Raw genomic sequence first — 22,006 nt, 5'->3', positions numbered from 1 at the left:
CCTGGATTCAAGTCTCCATTTTTACAATATACATGTATATTTATATACATTATTATATACCTACCTATGTATTCCTATATAGGCATAATAATCCACCCACCTAATTAATATTTAACCTGACAGAAGTCCAGAAAAGGAATTTACCTTGCCCAAAATCATACAGACTCCAGATCTACTGATTCCCAAGCCACTTATCTTTCTATAATACTTACCTCTCACACTTAGCACAGAGAAAATCATTAAACTTAGGGGTAAAGAATGGAAACTATTGAGGAACCTGCAGGAAGCCAACGGATCCTCCACTGGCTGACATGGTCACAGTGGGAAGCCAGGAGCTGCAAAGCAGCCCCCCAAGAACAAAAGTCCCTGCTAACTCCCTTCTGTGACTTCTCTCTCCAACTTTCCCCTCTAATGGACTTGTTATGATTGTTAATTTCTCCCTAATACAGGAGAAGAAATATGAAAGCAAATACTTATATGGTCAATATATATATATATATATATGTATATATATATATATATCCCACTTTAATCCCCCTAGATTATTTCCCTAAAAAGATTGCAATTACAGAATTAAAGCCCAAAGATTATTGCCCACAACCCCTCCTTTCTCAAGAACAAGATATGCTCCTGTGAGTCTTGAAATTTCTCAGACTTGTGAATGTTAAAAAAATTCCCCATTGGGGAATTCTCCATTGGAACAATTCCCTACTGGGACCTTTCCCCATTTGGAAAGTGAGAACTCTACTTAGATCAGAAATGGGAAGACCTCTACTCCACCTGTACTTAAGACTGCTTTAGGGGAAAAAACTCCTTGCTGAACAATGAAAAGTACTTAAACCCGTACTTAAGCTATGCCTATTTTTAGAACTAATACAAAAGGTTGCTAAGTACCCAAAAAGGTCAAGCAACTTGTGAATTTACAAGGAACAAAGAACTGGGAAACTTACTCAGAGCTTTCCTGGTGTGAATTACTCAAAAATCCACACCTTCTTAGGTGTGGACTAAGAATGGTCTGTCCTTTGAAAAATGTCTACTGTGATTGGTAGATGTAAGGACTTAGGAGAGGTGACATAGGAGAAATAGCCCTTTAAATAGGAGCTCAGATAGGAGCTCAAGGTACTCATTCTGAAACATTCAGATTGAGGATGGAGCTGGTGAAAGCAGCTGAGATGATGCTGGCCTGGTGTCACTAGAATCCTTGCTTGGACAGATCTTGTGGTGAGTGATTAAGATATGAGGACTGACTGATCTTTTCTCTTAGGGCTTAGGCCTGGATTGGCCAGGGCTGCCTGGGCCAGCCTATTCTTTTCTCATTTATTTCCTTTTTTTCTCTCTCTCTTTCTTTAATTCCTTTGTATTATTAATTAAAAATCTCTATAAAGCCCAGTTGACTTGGATATATTCATAATTGGGAATATTTCCCTGGCGACCACCTTATATTTGATTTAAAACAAGACACTGTAGTGAAAACATATTTTCTGCGGTCACAAATTTACTCACCCACTCTTATATCTACTACAATTTAAGTCTTCCACTATTTTAATCACTTACAGTTTATGACAAACCAACCATTTTAATTCTTACAGTTTATGGCTCCTACTCTTTTAAATGCCACACTCCAAAGCCCTATAATAAACACTGGCCATATGCTTGAGCACCATAATAAATCTTTCTTTACAGTTATCACACTCCAATGAATTTGTTGATGAACAGAAACCAGGAAGTATTGCTAGGCACTTCAAAGTAACACAAGAAAAACAGAACTTGTAAATTGAGGAAACCCCCAAATCTGGTCTGCTTTAAGTCATCTTTTAACTTTGCACCTAGATATGAAGATGTTTTGTTATTCATCTCCCAAGCAATTGTGATTGATAGTGAAAGCTGATCAAAAGCACAACAATCCTCTCAGAAGGTCAAGGGATACTAACCTACAAATGACGTTATTCACATTCATATGCATCACAGAGTGTTGTGGAAACACAGCAAATGATAACAGAATTCTTTGTTGTAATAACATCACAAGGGTGTTGTTTAGGTGATTTGATAATATACAATCTGGGTGTAGAATGTCACATATGTAGAAAATTGATTGTGTGTCAAAGAAGTATGTACCTGAAAACCTATATAATAAATGGACCATGGCACTATGGCAGAGCACTGTGTGTGATGCCTACATACATGGGTCTGAACACATAGTGTTTCTCATCTCCATTATTTGACTGGATTGCCACACCTAGACAGAGATAGTCTTGGACCTTCAGAGAGACCACTGGACAGATTTCTGTAGGAACCAAATGGCATGAAATTAAAACAAGAGTTGATACTTCCTACAGCAAGGCAAGAGGGTTAGGGAATATCTGTGATTAATTTGATTTGCCCATATTTCAATGGCTCAGTGTAAAGATTAAATTTAACTCTCCCCTGATTTGTGAAGATTAAATTGACTTCCCTGCCCATTTTTTAGATTTAATCACTAAAGGTGTAAACACCTTATTAACACTTGAGTGGGGGAAGTCTGTGACCTACCGTGTGATAGTGGGTAATGAATCAGAATTGACTGACTGCTCCCTATGCAGTTCTAAGCAAAGCTTTAGACTCTGATTTGTCCATGTAAAATTAGGGGAAGGCACAGAAAGTGACTCAAAACAAAGTGTCTTTAAAAGGGAGTCACAACTTCCTAGGTGTGGTGGAATTTGGACTTTTTCTTCTTCTGGGGTTCTGAATTTGAGTTGAAGACTGGTGAAGAATCTGCTGACTTGACCTGAGACCTTTCTTGGTGAGACTGTCCTTGAATCTTTCCCTTTGGACTGATATGTGGTGAGTGAAAGTCTGACTCCTTTCCTGGATTTTCTGAGGAGACTAGCCTCAGGAGACACCTAGCCTTTTGAGAGAGGCTCTCTGTGCTACAAGGACAGAGTTCTCTCTGGTTAAGGACTACACTCCCCTGCCTGTTTTTGAGCCAGTGGTCAGAGCAAAATACTTGTGTGTAGACTAGATATCTTACCCTATCCTCTCTCTGATTTTCTAACTTCACCCTTTCTATATCTTATAAATAAATCTCTTTGGAATTAATTAAATTCCTGGAGATGCTATTATAAAATAATCCAGTCCAACCTTTTTATAAAAATCCTCTTTTCCCCATTACATCAGCCAATGAAAGGATAATTGAAAAGCACTTTCTATGACTGAGAGAAGCATGGTAAAGGGGTAAAGAAACCTGGGTTTGGAATTAGGAATTTTAAATCTGTTTCTTAATACTTAACCAAGGACTGTGGGTCCTTGAGCAATTCATTTCCTTCTTAATCTCTTTCCCTATGAGCTAGATTGCCTCCACATTTCTTTATACCTCTCAAAGACTTTGTCTACTTAGGAAGTTGATGTCCTAGTTGATGTCTTAGGAAGTTGATGTCCTTTTCTAGGGAACTTTCTTTTAAAATTATCTATCAACTAATATTCTTATATGAACTCCCTTCTGTAAAAAAAAAAAAAAAACTAGTCACCCTACATGTTTATTAATAAAGTCTTAAATCAAGACTAATTTTATCTTATGATGACTACAAATATTAATATAAGATATAAACTAGCTCATGATGCTTTTATATTCCTCTAGGATGAAATGGAACTCAATGATATAGATTGTATAATCAGCACGATTAAAGTCTTATCAACTGAAAAAAATGAAATACCCATTATATTGTTTGTTATTGATGATAGGTTTTGTAATTTGTTTCATTTTAATACAGTTCATTTGTTATTCATATTTTTGGATAAAAGAAATGTCCAAAAAGGTGGCACAGTGGAGAGAGTGCTGAGCCTAACTTAATCTATATCCCCAAGAAAAGTCCCTGAAAATCTTTTTTAGCTTCTGGAAACCACCGATTTTTCTGTATGGCTTACTGGCCAGCCTTGAAGTCAGGAATGTCTCAGTGTAAGTCCCATCTGTCTTTGACTCATGTTGGGTAGGAAACACTGGACAAGCCACATAAAGTCCAGCACCTCCCCACCCAAGGCAACTCTAAAACTATCGATTAAAAGAGGTGCTCATCTATATCAGTGAATTTTCTATAAAGGAATTCTACATGAAATTTGTAATCATAGAAACATATAAAACAAACATAAGGAAATGGAAGGGAATAAACATTTATTAAACACCAGGGTGTGCATATTATAAAAATATTTAATTTTATCTTAATTCAACATTGGGTGGCAGGTGCTATTTTTATCATTTAAAATTGAGGAAACTGTGTAATTGGAAATCTTGTGCCTTTGAACCACATTTCCCAGGAGCCCACTGACTTCCTGTCCTTATGTGCTGATATAGAGAAGGGGATAAATTTGATGGGGTTCCTGGTCTCACTCTCTTTACTTCCTGTTTTGACTTTGGTGGAGTGGGCTGTTTGAACAGGTAGATTTGCCATGGGCACATGGTTTTATTTTGTTCCCTTTTGATTTTGTCACTTCTAGGGATAATAAATCTTAAATATATATATATATATATATATATATATATATATACTATTTGAAATTATTGTAGATTAATTTTAATTTTTACAAAACTGAGGATAATATGGACACAAAGCTAGGAAGAGCCTTTTGACTCAGTGTTGACCTGAGCATCTCTCCACACAGACCAAACCTAAACACTTCACACCACCCCTTCCTGACTACTTTCTCTCCAACCTTAGACTTGTACTCTTCAACCAGTTCCACTATTGCGGAGAGAGATGAAAGATATCATTCTCCATTGTCTCCTTGTTAAATTAGATTTAATCAGGAATAACCATGGGCTTGTGAATTAAAGCAAGAGGGCTTTCTGTGAGTAATTAGAAGAGATCCTACCTCCCAGGGTTTCTATTCCCAAGACCCATGTTCACTTCTCAGATGCACATCAGTCTGTCTCACTTCATTGCTCTCTGGATAGCTCTAATAAGAACCTCATGCCCCTGCCTCAAAGGGCAGGCTCCTTCCTTCTGTGATCCAAGCTTGCTATCCCTCTAGGGTGGGTGGTTCAGAGCTAAATTCTGTGTTTGTTTTTGTTCCTGGTGGGTATGTTTTCTGAGGAGGTTTTAAATCAACCAGACCCTAAGGTAGACCTGGCTTTGTCATCTTATTGATCCTTAATGGCCCAATTTCAAACAGGAGGGAAAGTAGGCATTAAATAATATGACAACTCCCCAAATGATCTCAGCCTCCTCTCTCCTGTGAGGTCTAAAGCAATAATGATGAGGCAGTGAACAAATAAAAAGTCCTTCTGGGAATGGCTCACTCCTCAGTGGGCCTTACAAATGATCCTGCTGGACAAAGGGTTCAAGTGAGAATTAAAAAAGCTCCTCAAGCCCACTGGAAGATTTATGGCCTCCAGAACAAGACTTTTAAAGCTCCCCCCCCCCCCAATCTGGAACTTCCAAATGACGAAAGTTTAGCTCTTGCTTTTGACTGATTACTCTAGCAGATCATGTCACTAACTTAAAGCACTTGGAATCACCATCTTTTAAGACTGGAGAGTACATGTTTGACAAGAAGACCCTTCCTAAGGTCAAGCTACAAAATCCCACACTGAGACTCTAAGGCATTGGATCCTTAAATAAAGATCACAGACAATTGATGAACAACATCCCTACAGCTCTTCCTTCTTGATACTTAAATAAATTATTTGGCATTTAATAAAAAAAAGTCCTAAAGCCTGAGACAGCTATAGATATCTATTCGATCTCTTTGTAAGGTGGCATTGATATTTGTAAGGTTTTCTTATAAAATATGTTATTTTACTTCCCAAATCCAGCAATAATAAAACCCAAAAAAGAGATTTTGGTTAGAGTTTAAACTATGAAACGATTACTGTTGATCAATGTGGAAGAGATAAAGTCAGGTCATAGGAAGGTCTTGGCATTTAACTTCTTTTTATGTCAGTTCCTACCACTGGGGCACATTGGAAAAGGGCAGCTAACTACCAAGAAACTCTATCAGCATAGTATAGCTAATTTCTCTAGACCTCAGAATGACTCAGGATTAGGGAGAAGGTAACAGGCTGGGTAAAATTGTCATCATATTGGCTATCTTTCCTGATGTCAGCATGTGTGAAGAATAATATGAGACTGATAAAAGTACCAGAGTTGGAAAATCATATATGTGGATGATACGTAAGATCATAGGAAAAGGAAATATATACTATGTAAAAATGTATTGCCCTGGGACAAATTCTTTGTCTCCTCACCCTAGTGATGACTCTTTATAGATCCATCCTCATTTTATCTCCAGAGATTATATTGCCAAGATAATAAATATCATACAGTCAGTCAGTTAGAACTGGCAGCTGTAGAACAGGGAGAAATTATCCCACAAAGCTATTAAACTCATGACCACAACCATCATTTACTTTTAACTGTTGAGCAGAGGCAGTGGTCATTCTTTTTGAAAGAAATGAGAAAAAAGTCTGGAAAATTATTCAGGTGTTTCCTTAATATATACTCATTGCACTAGACTCGTTGATTACTCCTTCACTCAGTTTCCATTACTTAAGTGATGTCAGAGTTGATATCACAGGGTTAAAATATTAATATGCTCTCCCAGAGACTCAGAGTTGACAGTACCAGAGTTTGGAGAAGAAAGAAGAAATTCTTAATTTTTTATATGTCATGGACCCTCTTTGGCACTCTGTCGAAGCTATCAGCCCCTTCTCAGAATAATGTTTTAAGTCAATAAAATAAAATGCATAGGATTACAGAAGAAACCTATTTCATCAAAATGCAGCTTCTCTCTCCGTCTGTCTGTCTCTCTGTCTTTTTGCCTATCTATCTATCTATCTATCTATCTATCTATCTAAAATTCTCAATCCTAAATTAGGAACTCTGGTCTAAGAGAAGACAGAAATCGAATAGAGTAGACACTTCATATAGCCCAAATCTTGACCCACCCCCCCATGGGATCAAGTGTAAAAGAAAAAAGTAATCAGTTAGTTGGCACAATGGATAGATCACTGGACCTGAAGTCAGGAAGTCTCATCTTCCTGAGTTCAAATTTAACTTCAGACACTTACTAACTGTATGATCCAGGGCAACTCATTTAATTCTGCATGCCTCAGTTTTCTCATCTATAAAATGAACTTAAGGAGGAAATGATAAACTACTCCAGTATCTTTACCAAGAAAACCCAAAACAGGACACTAAGAGCTGGAAACAATTGGAAAATGACGGAACAACAACTGTGTTTAGTATTAATAAGTCCAGTGCTCTTTCCGTTTTATTGAATGGAAGTTTAGGGTTGCCAGAATCAAATCAAAGAAAAATTTAACCTATTACCCGTGTAAAGGAGGAGTCCTGAGATGCACCCTTGGAAAGATTGTCAAATCTGGTTCATTAGGAAAATCATAAAATGGTAGAGTAAGAAAAGCATTGGTTCAAATGCCATCTCTGATATTTACTATCTTAATGATTTTAGGAAAGAAATAAAATTATGGTTCTCAGTTCCTTTTCTTTAAAATAAAAGGGTTGTGCAATATGACCTCTGAAGACACATATAGGATTATTTTTTATAATCAATTATGTGCTTAATAATATGTGCTGGGTGTTGGGTTGATACTGCCAATAAATTACAAAAATGAAAACTCCCTTTCCCTTTGGAACTTACATCCTATAAAAATTAAAAGTAATTATAAAATACTAAAAAAATTAAAATAAGGTAATTGTTTAAGATTTCAAATTTCCCCATACTTTAAAAAAATTACTTCTGGCCATTATCATGTTTTGTATTGTTTTTTCTTCCTTCATACTTCCTATATCTAACCTGAATGGGGAAAAAAATTGAAAACATGCAAAATGATTTATTTGATCAACATATGCAAACAAAACAAATTCTCATTTTGGCCAAAAATATCTTTAATTTTATATGAGTCTATCACTTTTGGGTAATAAGATGAGTAGTCAATGAGTATTATCACCAATACTCTGGAATAATTATTATTTGTTGCTATATTGACCAAATTTTTTTAGTCTTTCAAGATTTATTCATTTTTACAACACTGAACTTATAAACTGTATTCCTGTGAATATATGTGTGTATATACATGTATATATGCACATGTATATATGTATATATGTATATGTGTATATATATATATATATATGTATATATTTAAAATGTATATTTCATTCTATATCAAGTGATCCAAGTCTTGGCAAGTTTGTCTAACACCACTCTTCATATCTTATGGCATTATAATATTCTGTTATATCTATATACTATAAATTGTTTAGCCTTTCTCTAGAAACTATTTCAAAATTAGAAAAGGAAAATGTGTTCTCTTATACAAATACGACCTTCTTGGTACAAGACCATATTTGTATATATAGCCCATGGAGAGTTAAAAATGAAAAATAAAAGTAAATTAGTATTTTTAATGAATATCAATGCATTTTTCAAAAAATATTAGCAAAGAGACAATAGCAATATCACAAAGAATATATAATTTAATCAGCTTAGATTTATACTAGGAATTCAGGGCCAATTCAACATTAGAAAAATTATAGATTGTATTGATACTGGCTGAATTAATAAATATTCTGATAATTGACTATTAATAAAATGAACAACAAAAATGATATGATATTAATAGATACAAAAGGCTTTTACTAAAATATAAGAACTGTTACAATTTTTAATAACACAAATATACGAGAACAAAATAATATTTCCTAATATCTAGCATTATCTGTAATGGGGATAAAGTAGAAGTATTTCTGTTTAGATCAGGAGTAAAATAAGGTGCCCATTATCATAATCACTAGTCTATATAGTTCCTGGATTGCTGGTTAAAGCAATGAGTAAGAAAATATTGAATAGAAAAATAACTATGGGTGAAGATTAAACAAAATGATCCCTTTTTCCTGATGATATGATGATTTAATTAGAAAGCTCCAGATAGTCAAACAAAAAATTATAACCCTTAACAATTTTAACCAAATTAAAATATATAAACTGAAACAACATTAATGATGAAAATTTCTGTATATTATCAATGTCATTCATCAGGAAGAGCTATAAAGAGAAATTTTATTTAAAGTAACTAAAATAGAATAAAATATTAGGAAATCTGGCTGCCAAGATGCACAAGATTTACATTACAAATCTACAAAATATTCGATGAAAATAAAAATATATAAATAATTAGAAAAATATTAATTGTTTATGGGTAGGTGAAGCCAATATAAGAAAAATGACAAAAATCTTTAAATTAACATATTTGTTCAGTGGTATATAAATATAACTACCAAAATAGGATTTCATGGAGCTAGAAATAATAGTATAGTCTTGCAAAAAAAAATGGCCAAGAATAATAAGTGAATTAATGGGGAGAAGGAAAATAAATATATTTTTTGCAAATGAGACCTTTGTCTCAGAAACTTGATGTACTTTTCTCATTTGCCTCCTTATTTTTGAACTTTTGCTTCAATTGTTTTATTTGAATAAATCTCTTAAATCTTACATAATCTATATTGTTAATTTTACAGTCTGTGATCCTTTCCATTTATCATTATTATTATTTTGGTCACATACTCTTCTCTAATTCAAAGATCTGAAAGATAATTTTTCCTCATGTCTTTTGTGTACACACACACACTTACAGAGTGTGTCTAAGTCATCTTAGATATCCATCGATTTGGAGACTGTCTTGGTAGACACTGTAAAATTTTGGTCTATATCTACTTTCTGCCAGATAGTTTTCCAGTTTATCCAACAACTTTTCTTGAATTGTGAATTTATGACCCAATTTTTGATATAATTAGGTTTATTAAAATTATATTACTCTTTCCATACATTTACATAAATACTCGTTACATACATTTGGGTATGTGCCTAATTTGTTCATTTGTAAGAAATATAGGAAATGATTTCAGATTAACAAGAGTAAGAGTCATTCATTAATCAAAAACTAGGTAAAGGATGATAATATTCTCTTTTCTTTTAAAACACATTAATTTAATTAATTAATTTAGAATATTTTTCCATGGTTACATGATTCATGTTATTTCCCTCCTCTCCTCCCTCCTTCTTCCTGGAGTCAACAAGTAATTCCACAGGGTTTTATCAGTGTAATATTTTTTTAAGTGAAGAAATCAACATATCAATGTAGCAGGAAGTGCTCTACATCCCTAATATTTAGAGAAATGCAAATTAAAATGATTTCAAACCAATAAGCATTTATTTAGTGCTATTATGTGTAAGGCACTATACTAGTTCTAAGCATACAATGGCAAAAAAAAAATGAGACAGTCCCTGTCCTCAAAGAGCTTACAATGACATAGGAAAGTGAACAAAAGGGGATGGGGGAAGTAAAACACTAGATGTCACTTGAACTTCTATTAATCCTAATGACTCATCTTTGTCACAAAAAGTTAATGCTGAAACCTACTTGTGACCTCTCAATGGAGATGAAGGATGTGACAAAAGAAATTTTTTTTACATTTTTTATATTTTAAAATTTTATTTATTCATTTATTTATTTTTATTTTACATTTGCTGTCTGGGACTCTCCTTAATTCTGTTTTATTGATTTCTTTTTAAAGGGAGGGTTCAGTGAAAGGGCAAGGGGGAGTATATCAAGAAACTATCATGATGTAAAAAACAAAATACATCCATAAAACTTTCGTTTGAGTGCAGTGAAAATCCATTACATTGCCTCCTCCTCCTCCTCCCATCCCCAGCCCCTTTATGAGAGGAGGATCTCCCTGCAGACTGTTATGAGAGCTACACCTCTCAGAGAGACCCAGGAACCAAGCCCATCTGGCTGCAACCTTGCTGCTATGGCGTTAGTTTACACTTGACATAAATCAAAACATTAGCAGACAAAGGAAGTGTCATCACTTTGCCCTCTGTTCTCCTCAGCTGCTCAGCCTTGTAATGTTTATAACCCATTGGATCTCCTTTACTGTCTGAGGTGTGGGATGCTGGTCATTCCACCCTAGAGAGCTTTGAAGGTTTCCTTACAAGAAAAGACGTGAGCTGCCTAGTTTGGCATGAGGATTGGGGTTTTCTTTTCTATTACGTTTTCTTTTAACCGGTTTGGGCTCCCCCCACGCACCGCACTCACATAAAAATTGCCTTTGCCAAATCAAAAACTTCTTTGATTTGGATTTTTCAGATAGAGATGTCATTGCCTTCAACTTGGATAGAACTCTAGGGAACTCCCAACTCACGTACATTTACGTTAACAGCCACATGGCTCAGTCTCTTGACACTTATCTCCACCCTCGCCCCCACCCCCACTCCCCAGCTAGCTCACGATTGATTTCCCTGGGACCATAGTTTCATTGAAAGTCTGGTTTCTGAGTGAGTCAGAGAGGCCCTGTCCATGCACTGCCAGCAGGAGGTAGACATCAGTCCTTCTCAGTCCCCAGAGGCTCTATTTCTCCATCTGACAATTATTAGAAGTTAGCTGAAACATCTTCACAATATTCTCTATCAAATATGGTTAGAAGCAAAGGTCAGAAAGTCAACTAGAAACCATGAAAAATGAGCACATTTACCTCAAAATTAGCACTTGAATATTTATGATTTTAGTGCTTTCTGGTAGTGACACATTCAGGAACTGACAGAAAATATGATTGCATAAAGGGGAAAAAATTCTGAACAAAGATGTGTTGGATTATTTCCATAGAATGCTAAATAAACATTTGAATATGGTAGACTTCAAAGAGAAATTCAAGGATTTGTTTTTTTTCCAACTCAACAAATTGAATACTGTGTGCAGAAGACCTATTCTATTCTGTTTCTGTTTGTATGTTATGGTTTTTGTTTGGTTTGATTTGATTTTAAGTGGGAGGTAGCAAAGAAAGTATAGAAAAATATGTAAAATATTCCCTGGAGGTGTAGAAGCAGCCACACTATTCCACCTCTTGCTCAGGGGGTTATTCCCAAATCCACATTACTATTGTTTCTATGAATGGCATTTTGCCTCTGCATTTCTGGCTTATGGGTCCCACCAGCTGAAGCTGCCCTCCATAGAGACCACTGATTGTTCACATTGATGTCAGATCTACTATATGGCTGGCTGTCTCACTTACCATAATTGCAGGAAATAAGAAACAGCCTGAATAGTGGATCAAGAAAGAGATGGCCATGGAGGCAAGAGGGCTTGAGTTCAAATCTCCCCTTTGACATATATTAGTAATTTAAGATTAATGTTGTTGTCCAGTTATGTCTGATTCTTTGTGACCCACAGACTTGTCCAGGGTTTTTTTTGACAAAGATATTGGAATGATTTGTCATTTTCTTGTCCAGTATATCTCCATTCTATAAATAAGGAACTGGAGCAAATAGCATTAAGTGACAGACCCAGGGTCACATAGTTAATAATTTTTTCTAAGGCTGGACTTGAATTCAGATCTTCCAGACTCCAATTCTGAAGCTTTAACCCACTGTACCACTTAGTGGACCAACAAGTTATATGCTATATAGCATCCCTTAAACCAACCTTAAGTTAAAAACACTCAGCAAGTTATTTAACCTCATTGATTTTTTAAAACTTAATTAAATCCTTTAACCCCACTATATTCCAGGTAAACATCAAAGACAGTTGAAGAGAAAGGTCCATCTTGTACTTATGAAGTGAGTTTCTTTTTTGAGGGTTCCTGCACCAGCGAAATCACAGACCACAGAGGATAGATGCTTCACAAATACTTGCTGATTTGTCTAGAACATATGCATGCTGTAATTCATTCACATTGAACATATGCATTTCCCTCAATAGAATGTAAGATCCTTGAAGACAAGGACTTCTTTCTAAACTACATTCTTATGTTTTTCAATCATTTAATGGTCAGAAAGCCAAGAACTTACAAGGAGCTAAGTTATTATTTCCTAAGCCTGAGGATACAAAGAGGGCCACCTCTGTCCCCATCACCACAATTCCTATCTTTAAGAAAGGGCAGCTCAGTGGTGATGCTGTGGATACAGGCTTGGCTCTGAAGTCAGGCAGACTCATCTTCATGGCCTCAGATATTTGCTATGTGATCCAGGGCCCTCGGTTTTCTCATCTGGCAAATGTGCTAGAAATGGCAAACCACTCCAGTATCTTTGCCAAGAAAACCCTCATTGGGGTAATGAAGTGTCAGACACAACTGAACAACCATAATTTTCAGGCAGCTAGGTGGCACAGTGAGTAGAGTATTGGACTTGAAATCATCTTCCTGAGTACAAATACAGCTCCAAACACTTACTTGCTGTGTGACCATAGAAAAGTCACTTAATCCTCTTTGACTCAGTTTCCTCATCTGTAAAAATGAGCTGGAGAAGGAGATGGCAAACCACTGCAATTCCTCTGCCAAGAAAACTCCAAATGAGGTCACAAAGAATCAAATACGACTGAGAACAACTGAATGATCACAAAACCTTCAAAAAGAATATATTTTGTGGGAAGGTGGGGAGTAAGTACATAGAAGACATGCAGAATATATAAAGACAATCTGAAAGGGGCAGGAATTAGACATTGGGGGGACTATAAAAGGCCTTCACAATCAGAATTGAACTATGTTTAGAAGGAAGGCAGGAAAATAAAAAAGGCAGTGCTCTTGGTCAGTTTCTAGCACATAGTAAGCAACTAATAAATTCATTTTGAATTAAAATCAGATGGAATCAGTAATGTCATATCCCACCTATGAAAAACAAGGGCTGTTGTCTGGTTTGTTATAATACAAAGCCAGCACAGATGTTTGGGCTATCTCTGTATAATGCTGATCAAACCTTTGAATAAAGGAAAATCATGAGCTGGAGTTCACAGTAATTCCTTCTTATTTCTGTCTCATTTTGAAAACCAGGTGCTTTCTTGGTTCCCCACCCCTGCCTGCCCTTTTAAAGGAAATATGCCAGTTAAAAATCTCTATTATTGAACATAAGTATGTCATTTCCTATCAGTGTCACAGACCAAGTCTGGCTGTCAGTGATTTCAGTTTTTAGCACCTTCATACAGTTCTGGGTAGACAGCCAAATCCACAGAACAAAAGGCTTAGGGTCAAGTGGTTGGAAATATTCATTTCTGTAACTATTCATTTTGACATGCAACCAAATACTGTTTAACTCAATTTAAGATAATCTGATTAAACAATTAAGAATATAGAAGGTTAATAAGATATAATCCCTTGCTCCAAGTACATTTCAGACAACTAAGGGTAATTAAATATTAAAGGGAGGACTTGACCTCGAATCCTAGATGTCACTTCTATCTATCTGATATTGGAAAAATTGTGTAACCTTATCTGTAAAATTAGGTAGGTCGGCTATTTAAGTTCTCTTCGAGGGCTGAATTTGCGATACTATTTTTGCAAAGAAATGTGACAAAAGGTAGAATGTAACTGGGAGTAGGCAAGAGCCTACATAAAATAATATGAAAAAAACAAGTGACCTGAGAAAAGAAGTCATCCAACCTACATTACACATTGGGAAAATTATGCAAGTAAATTATGAATGAAAGTTATGTGACCTGAATCCCATTTAAGTCTGGAATCATATATTACTTGGATTTAATGTCAGAGGAACATATGTTTTGAGTCTCAAATCCAGGGCTTATTCTACAGATAATCCAGGCAGAATTAAATCATCTAATAATCAATTAACATTGATTTAAGTGCCTACCAATGTGAAAAGAGGATACAAAGAATGTAAAAGAATCTCTGCTCTCAAGGAATTGGAAATCACAGTTGGACAGAAGAAGTAAATAACCATGTAGAAACAAAGTATATACAGGATAAATTGGATATCATCAACAGAGAGAAGCCATCAGAACTAAAGTGCACTGGGAAAAGCTTCCTGTAGAGAGTAAGATATTAGCTGGAACATAAAAGAAACTAGGAAGCCAGGAGACAGAGGTTAGGATGAAGAGCATTACAGATTTAGGAAACAGCCAGTAAAAATAAAATATCAAGTGAGTTTGGGTGTCTTGGAAGAAAAGCAAGCAGGTCAGTGCAACTCAGTCTCTGATTATGGGGGCAAAGGAGGGAATATATTTATTTAATTTCATTAGTTATTACATTTTTAAAGCAACAATTTGATGAAGCACTAAAGTAATTATATTATAGTGCAGTGTTATTCAGGGAAAGCCCATTTGAAGGAATTTCAAGGTGTAGACTTTCTATAAAGTATCCCCCAGCTAGATGGCATGACTACTGGCTCCATGCTGAGGGGTATATGCTTTGCACAACAATTACTGACCAGTTCTTGTGACAAAGACATTCCGGTGAAGAATACTGGCAACTGTGTCAGGAGTTGCTGCTACTTTGTGTTCTACAAAACACAACCAAAAATAGTGTTTGTGTCTTTAGGACCTTTCATGTGACTTTTTCTGCCAACACTTTTTCACCTTTGAATTTTCAGCAAAGGTTGGGGAAGGTAATTATCTCCTCCCTCCATCCTCTCCACCTTCTCATATACATACACACACACATTACATGCACATGCCCATACTTATAATGGATATAAGCACAAGATATCTGGAACTCTCATTCATGTGGGCCTGAGATAGGGTTTTATATCCCTGAATGCCTTACCATTTGCATAGAAAAGGGTCCATTAAACTTGGGACACAAATGATTCCAATCTTGGATGATACGTTGGGAATTTGAGTGTTCCTGAGTCAAATGCAGGCTATCCAACAGGAAAATGTCTACAATTACACTGGATCTCCAAGGAGAAAAGTATCTCTGTCAAGAGTATAATGTAACTGAAGGACTAAAGATAACTTTGTCTTTGCTGATTAAGAGATTTGCTTTTTTGTGAATTACTTAAAAGTATAGTTCTGAAGTAAAATCAATGCAATGTATTATTTAGTAGTCCCAAACACTGTCTTTGCCTTTCTTGGAGAGTGTAATTATGCTAATGAATCATTTGAAATATTTGATGTTTTCTGTAATTTTTGTGAAGACTTTAGGATCTTTTATTTCTTAAGGGTTTTCTCTGGTGAAGGATATTAATGGCTGTCTTATAACTACTACTATAAAAAACTGTTACTTTGTAAAAAGTCATTTCCACAGTGGATCATGACCAAGTTAAAGAGGAAATGGATCTCATTTTTGGTGAGAAATCTTTGTATTCTCCCTTTCCTTAGCTAACATGGTGTGTCAATGATTATAAGCTATATAATTTTTATTTTTAAATTTTTTTATTATTGTTTTTGCTTGCATGCGCAATATTCTATTTCAGTTTTGATTTTTTTTCTCTCCTTTTTGTATTTGAAGCACACCAGTTCTGAGAAGATTTTCTTTAACTTTTATAATTTTGCAGTAATATAAGTTTAAAATACATTTGCCCTAATGTCAATGCATAGTCAAAAAGTTTTAGACTATAAAAATGATGCCATTGATTGTTTAAAATAATTATGGGACTTTGCTTAATGATTCTGTCTGATTCTAGGAGAAGGAAATACCAAAAGAGCCATTGCACAATGCCAAAGAAGCACAAAGTTACTTTCATAGTGCCAATTGAGCAGGAGGTCAAAGAGACCAAACCAATCCAAAGTGGATTGATGACATTCTGCACAAAGAATGCAAGGCCTTGATCATATGTGAGACTCGAGATTGCAGCTGTTTAACATGTGTTAAATACAGAACTTCCTTAAAACACACACTCTATATCAAATATATAACATCAATTATTCTGGCTCCATCCTGACTCCCATTTGCTGCCATAAATCTATTCCCTTTTCTATTTTTCGTAGTGTGGCAAACTTTCTGTAGTTCTGGCTACTGAATGTGAAAGTGCATTATTGCTTAAATCACTTTAAGTGGGCCCTGATTCAAGGACCTTTTATAGGTATACTGTTCCTTTTCTTAGAATTTTTACACTTAAGACTTTGATATTCTATATTTCAGCTAGAAGTTATTTTTTTCTCTTTTATTTGGATTTTTTGAATTTTTGATTTCTCTTCCTAATTGATCCATATACCTCATAACTAAGTCATGAATCCCTAAGTGATTCCTCTGTTTTTCAACATCCTCTTCAGGTGGAATGTATAATTATTCTAAAATTCAAAGTTTTGAGAGTAATTTTAGGATAAGAAACATGCTACCTCTCTGAATCCAAAAACTGTTTGGAGAAGGCACCATGAAGATGCTTACACAGACAACACACTGCACCAGAAGATCCATAGTAAATTTTGGGATGTGATGATTTGAACTGTGTGGGGTTGAATGCATTTGTTTTGTATGTATGCTCTTATGCCAAAGGGGACTGCCCTCTAACTGTTTTTTTGTCAATGCACCTAGCAATCATGGGTTTGTTCTTTTCCCTTTTATCCTCAAATTACTGTAATTTAAAAGCTGATTATGTTAAATGATCAAATTGGGGAGACTAGACCCCAAAAATGATCATCAGGGGGGAATGTATAAATGGAAATTTGTTATCCTAAAAAAGAACTACATTTCCTGGGAACCCACTGACTTCCTGACATTACATACTTCCTGTAAATAGGGGATAAATTCAGTGGGCATTCTGGCTCTGGCCTCTTTTCCCTTCCTGTCCCAAGCATGGTGGTGGTAAGTGTGGGGGTTTTAACAGGCTAATTAGCCGTGGACACATGGTTTTATTTTGTATCTCTTTGATTCCTTTATTTCTAATGATCATTAATATATCTTTTAAAATATGATATTTTATTATTGAGACTAATTTTAATTTTTATAGTACTGAGTACATTTTATAGAAAAGACCACACTAGTCATCTTTGAGAAGATGTTAGACATAAGCTATACTTCAGCTTTGTTGTAGAGATTTCTTTAAAGTTACTAAAGGTTAGGGAATGAGTCAGAGAGAGAGAAGCTTAATCACCCCAAGATCTCACCTTGATCTTTGGGGTTCAGGTTTCTCACAAAATCCAAAGCAGAGATCCTTGAATTCAAGGGCACCTGGAGCCATAGTATATACAAATAAGAGGGGAAAATCATGCAAAAGGAACATTTTCAGCCTTCCTTGCACAAGTAAGTGAAATTTCTAATTGATTTAAGTTATGGTGAGGTAGAGAACAAATTCCCAGAAAACATGCTGTAAGCAGAGGAAGAGATTTATTGGCATGTGCATTGTATCATGATAGGGAAGCCTCTTCTACCAAAATCTTAATAATGCCCTCTCCCAGTAGTAAGATGTGCCTAGTAGGTGAAGGTGGCTCTATTTCCCCATAGATAATGGTGTAGTCCAGAGTTATGATCTCTTACTCTGTTTCCCAAGCTATCATTCTCTGATTCTCTACTCTCCACTACTACTTTGCCTCCCAAGATGCTCTGTAACTAATTACTACATTTCTTCTGCTACTTCTGCTACTTGGAGGTGAAGGTGAAAGAGAGGGATAGGTTATACTTTGAAGTGAATCATTATATGTGAGATTCACAGTTCTTCTTACCTAGCACACAAAAGTGGTGATGGTTGAGAAAAGCACTTCTCTATCTACTATGTGTTTGGCCCTGTCCTACGCATTTTCTTTATAAATATTATTTCATTTGATCAAAAGGGCTGCTCAGATAATAGTGCATTTTTCTATGCATTTTTCCTCCTTACAGAAGGTTCTGATTCCCCATTTTCAGTTAAGGAAGGACTGTAGACTTTCAGTTACCTCTTCCTGGTCTCAGAATATCAGCTTTCCTATCCTTCACAAAGATATTCTTTTCATCTATTCCTTCAATTCTTTTCACGGTTCCTAATGCCTAATCCACAATTCTACTCCTCCTCCATAACTAGTGACTATACAACCAAATTTCCTTGGCACTTTGCTAATAGCCAAGAAGTCACTAGAAAAACCTTTAGGAAGGGAGCATATCTGGTAGTCTTTGTAAATACTTCTTTTTGTAACAAAATCCTAAAATATAAGGAAGGAGGGGGAAGGAAGGAAGCAAGGAAGGAAGGAAGCAAGGAAGGAAGGAAGGAAGGAAGGAAGGAAGGAAGGAAGGAAGGAAGGAAGGAAGGAAGGAAGCAAGGAAGGAAGGAAGGAATGAAAGAAGGAAGGAAGGAAAGAAGGAAGCAAGGAACTTTTTGTGAGGCCAAATGAGACGTTATCTGTAAAGTGCTTAGCACAGTATCTGGCACATAGTGCTCTTTCTTCCCTCGAATCCCCTCATGTGCATATATTTACACATAGATGGATTCATATGGATTTTGATGTCAATATATATTCAGAGATAGCAAAGATTTAGATGATGTTATGAATTATGATAGAGATATTGATATAAACATAGATATAGATAGACTCACTAGTTGTTGCCTTTCCAATTATATTATCTAGACAGTAGGCATTCTTCATCCACTAAATTTTTCTTGAATGGATTTTTGTCTATAGAGTGTTTACCAAGTATTGAAGCACTCTATAAGCATGAGTAAGCCTTATAACTGTTGTAAGACATGACTTTTCAGGCATTTTGAATTATGTTTGGTGCATCTACAGCATTTTGGTACTAAAGTCTACAAAACATCATCTACAAAGAGGAACACTAAAGAATTTATAGATGATAGGATCATCAACATTTTAGGCTGAAACACATCTTAGAGACTATGCAGTCCAGGGTCATTATTTACATATGAGGAAACTAAGCCCCTTGAGAAGTTAAATGATTTGTCTTAAGTCACAGTTCTCTAGAAGGACCTCACTATAAATATGTAATTCATCTCCATTTCTACTGGATATCTTCCATACAAGAGATAAATCCCTTTAGCAGGAATGTGACTTTCAGTTTTCTGGTTCCCTTGGCATTAATAAAGTTATTTTTCCCACTTGGTATCTCAATCTTGCCCAATCTGGAAATGAAGCAACTACTCACTGTCCTGAACCTACACATCTACAAAGAAACATTGCTCTGCTCCATTTTTTTCTATGCTTGTTCACCCCTCCTTAGACAACCTAGTGGATCTACAATCTTGGAGACTCAGCAATTTTTGACTCCTGAGTGACTTTAACCCTTCTATAGCTCTAACTTCCTAAGCTCACACACATGCATAAACGTGCATATTGTCTGCCTTGTGAAAGCATCAAACTCCATAATACTATGGAGACTGATACAAAATTTACCCCTTCTGGAGAGCTTAAATTCTGGAATACTCTGGAGAGTGTATTCTGCCGAGTAATAAAAGTAAGAATATTAGCTAACCTTTTATAACACGTTAAGGCTTACATGCCCTTATGGACATCACAATAATCCACAAAGGAAAAATCACAGGATGGAAGAATATCTACTAAGCAAAATACCTTTGATTTGTTATTGTATAGTCAGCTAATTGAGCTGTTACATCAGTTCACTTGTGTGCATATCAGTAATCATTGCTATATTTGTCACTGTGTGCTAGCACACATTTATATTGACAGATCACTTTTAAAGTGTATGTATCCAGAGACATTAAAGACTGTATATTTGGCATTGGTCTAAGTGTAGGGTCAAAAAGAATCAGGATTCAAATTCTATTTCTGATATCCTTGATTCTTACTACATTTGTTACCTTGGGAAAGTCACTTAACTTCTCTGAGATGTTGGTTTTCTCTGGGACTCAGTTTTATCACCTATAAAATGAAGAGATTAGACTAAATAGCCTCTGAGATCTCTTCTATTGCTGCATCTGTGCTCTTCATTCACTTGGTTTTTCACGTGTTTATAAAGTAATTTTTGTTCATCTTAAGGAGCACAAATATGAATTATTAATTAAATTAATTAAACACTTATTTCATTTTGGAGATAGAAATAAAAATGTATCCCATACCCTCAAGATTACAAGAAAGAAAGGAAAATAAAAGGAGGGTCACTGAGTGTTTTTAAGAGGAAAAATAAATATTATATTTTAAATTTTTAAATATTGATTTTTTAAATAGTAAAAAGATCAGCCATTTAGATAGTACCTACTATGTGCCAGGTACTGTGCAAAGCATATTATAAATAGTATATCATTTGATTCTCACAATGGTCCTGGGATGTTGGTTTTATTATTATTTCCATTTTACAATTGATAAACTGAGGTAAATAGAAATTAAATTATTTTCCGGAGTCACACAACTAGCAAGCTAGTAAAGCCATATTCAAAACTAGGTCTCCCTAAGTCCAGGCCCAGTGCTCCATCCACCATGATAACAGCTGATTCCAAAAAGGAATGAAAATATCTGGTCAGCTTTAAGAATTGTCTTATAAATTTATTTTAGATTTAAATAGAAAAAAAGTGATCTTCATATAGCTGAGATTTGCATTATATGTTATTTCCCTCCATTTTAATTTGTATATGGAACTAATTGCTTTATTTATATTTCATAAATTCAAAATTAGATATAAAACACTAAAGAAAATCCTTTTTTTTTAAAGAGTAAGGTGACGACTGGGAGAGAGATCAGGGAGTAATCTGAATCCTTTGTGTTGTCACCAGACTATTGCCTCAAACACTGATCATAAAACTGAAATATCTCCCTAATATTAACTCATCCAGTCTAAATTCATCTTTTTTTTAAAGTTTTCCATATAGTGGCCCTTTTCTATTGAAGTTAATTTCTCATATTTCTCCATCCTGAATTTACTCTTTTCTTTATTTTAATTAAAAAAAAAAAACTTACTTTCCCTCTTAGAATCAGTATTTTGTACTAGTTCTCAGGCAGAAGGGTGGTAAGGACTAGGCAATGAGGATTAAGTGACTTGCCCAGAGTTACACTAAGTCACTAGGAAATATCTGAGGCTAGACCTGAACTGAGGACCTCCCATCTCTACGCCTGGCTCTCAATCTATCTAGGTCTCCCCTCTCCTCTTCTTTAGATGGTTCAACCCCAGCACTACACTATCTTATAAACATGTCGTATTTGTTCCTAACACAACATCTTTGTTTCCTTTATTCAGTTATTCTAGAACATCCTCCCATTTTGCTGTGTCTTGTTGAATGCTGCCTATCATGGTCAAACCCATCTTCTTAAAAGGCTTTTCAGACTACTTCTGTCTTCACTGATTTCTACCTTCTCTAAACTTCTATAACATTTAATCTTAAATGCATATTCCCCTTTGAATAATATGTTTTA

Source organism: Monodelphis domestica, chromosome 3 (genome assembly GCF_027887165.1).
Source record: "Monodelphis domestica isolate mMonDom1 chromosome 3, mMonDom1.pri, whole genome shotgun sequence".
In the NCBI taxonomy this organism is placed as follows: Eukaryota; Metazoa; Chordata; class Mammalia; order Didelphimorphia; family Didelphidae; genus Monodelphis; species Monodelphis domestica.
This window is presented reverse-complemented; position numbering follows the sequence as displayed.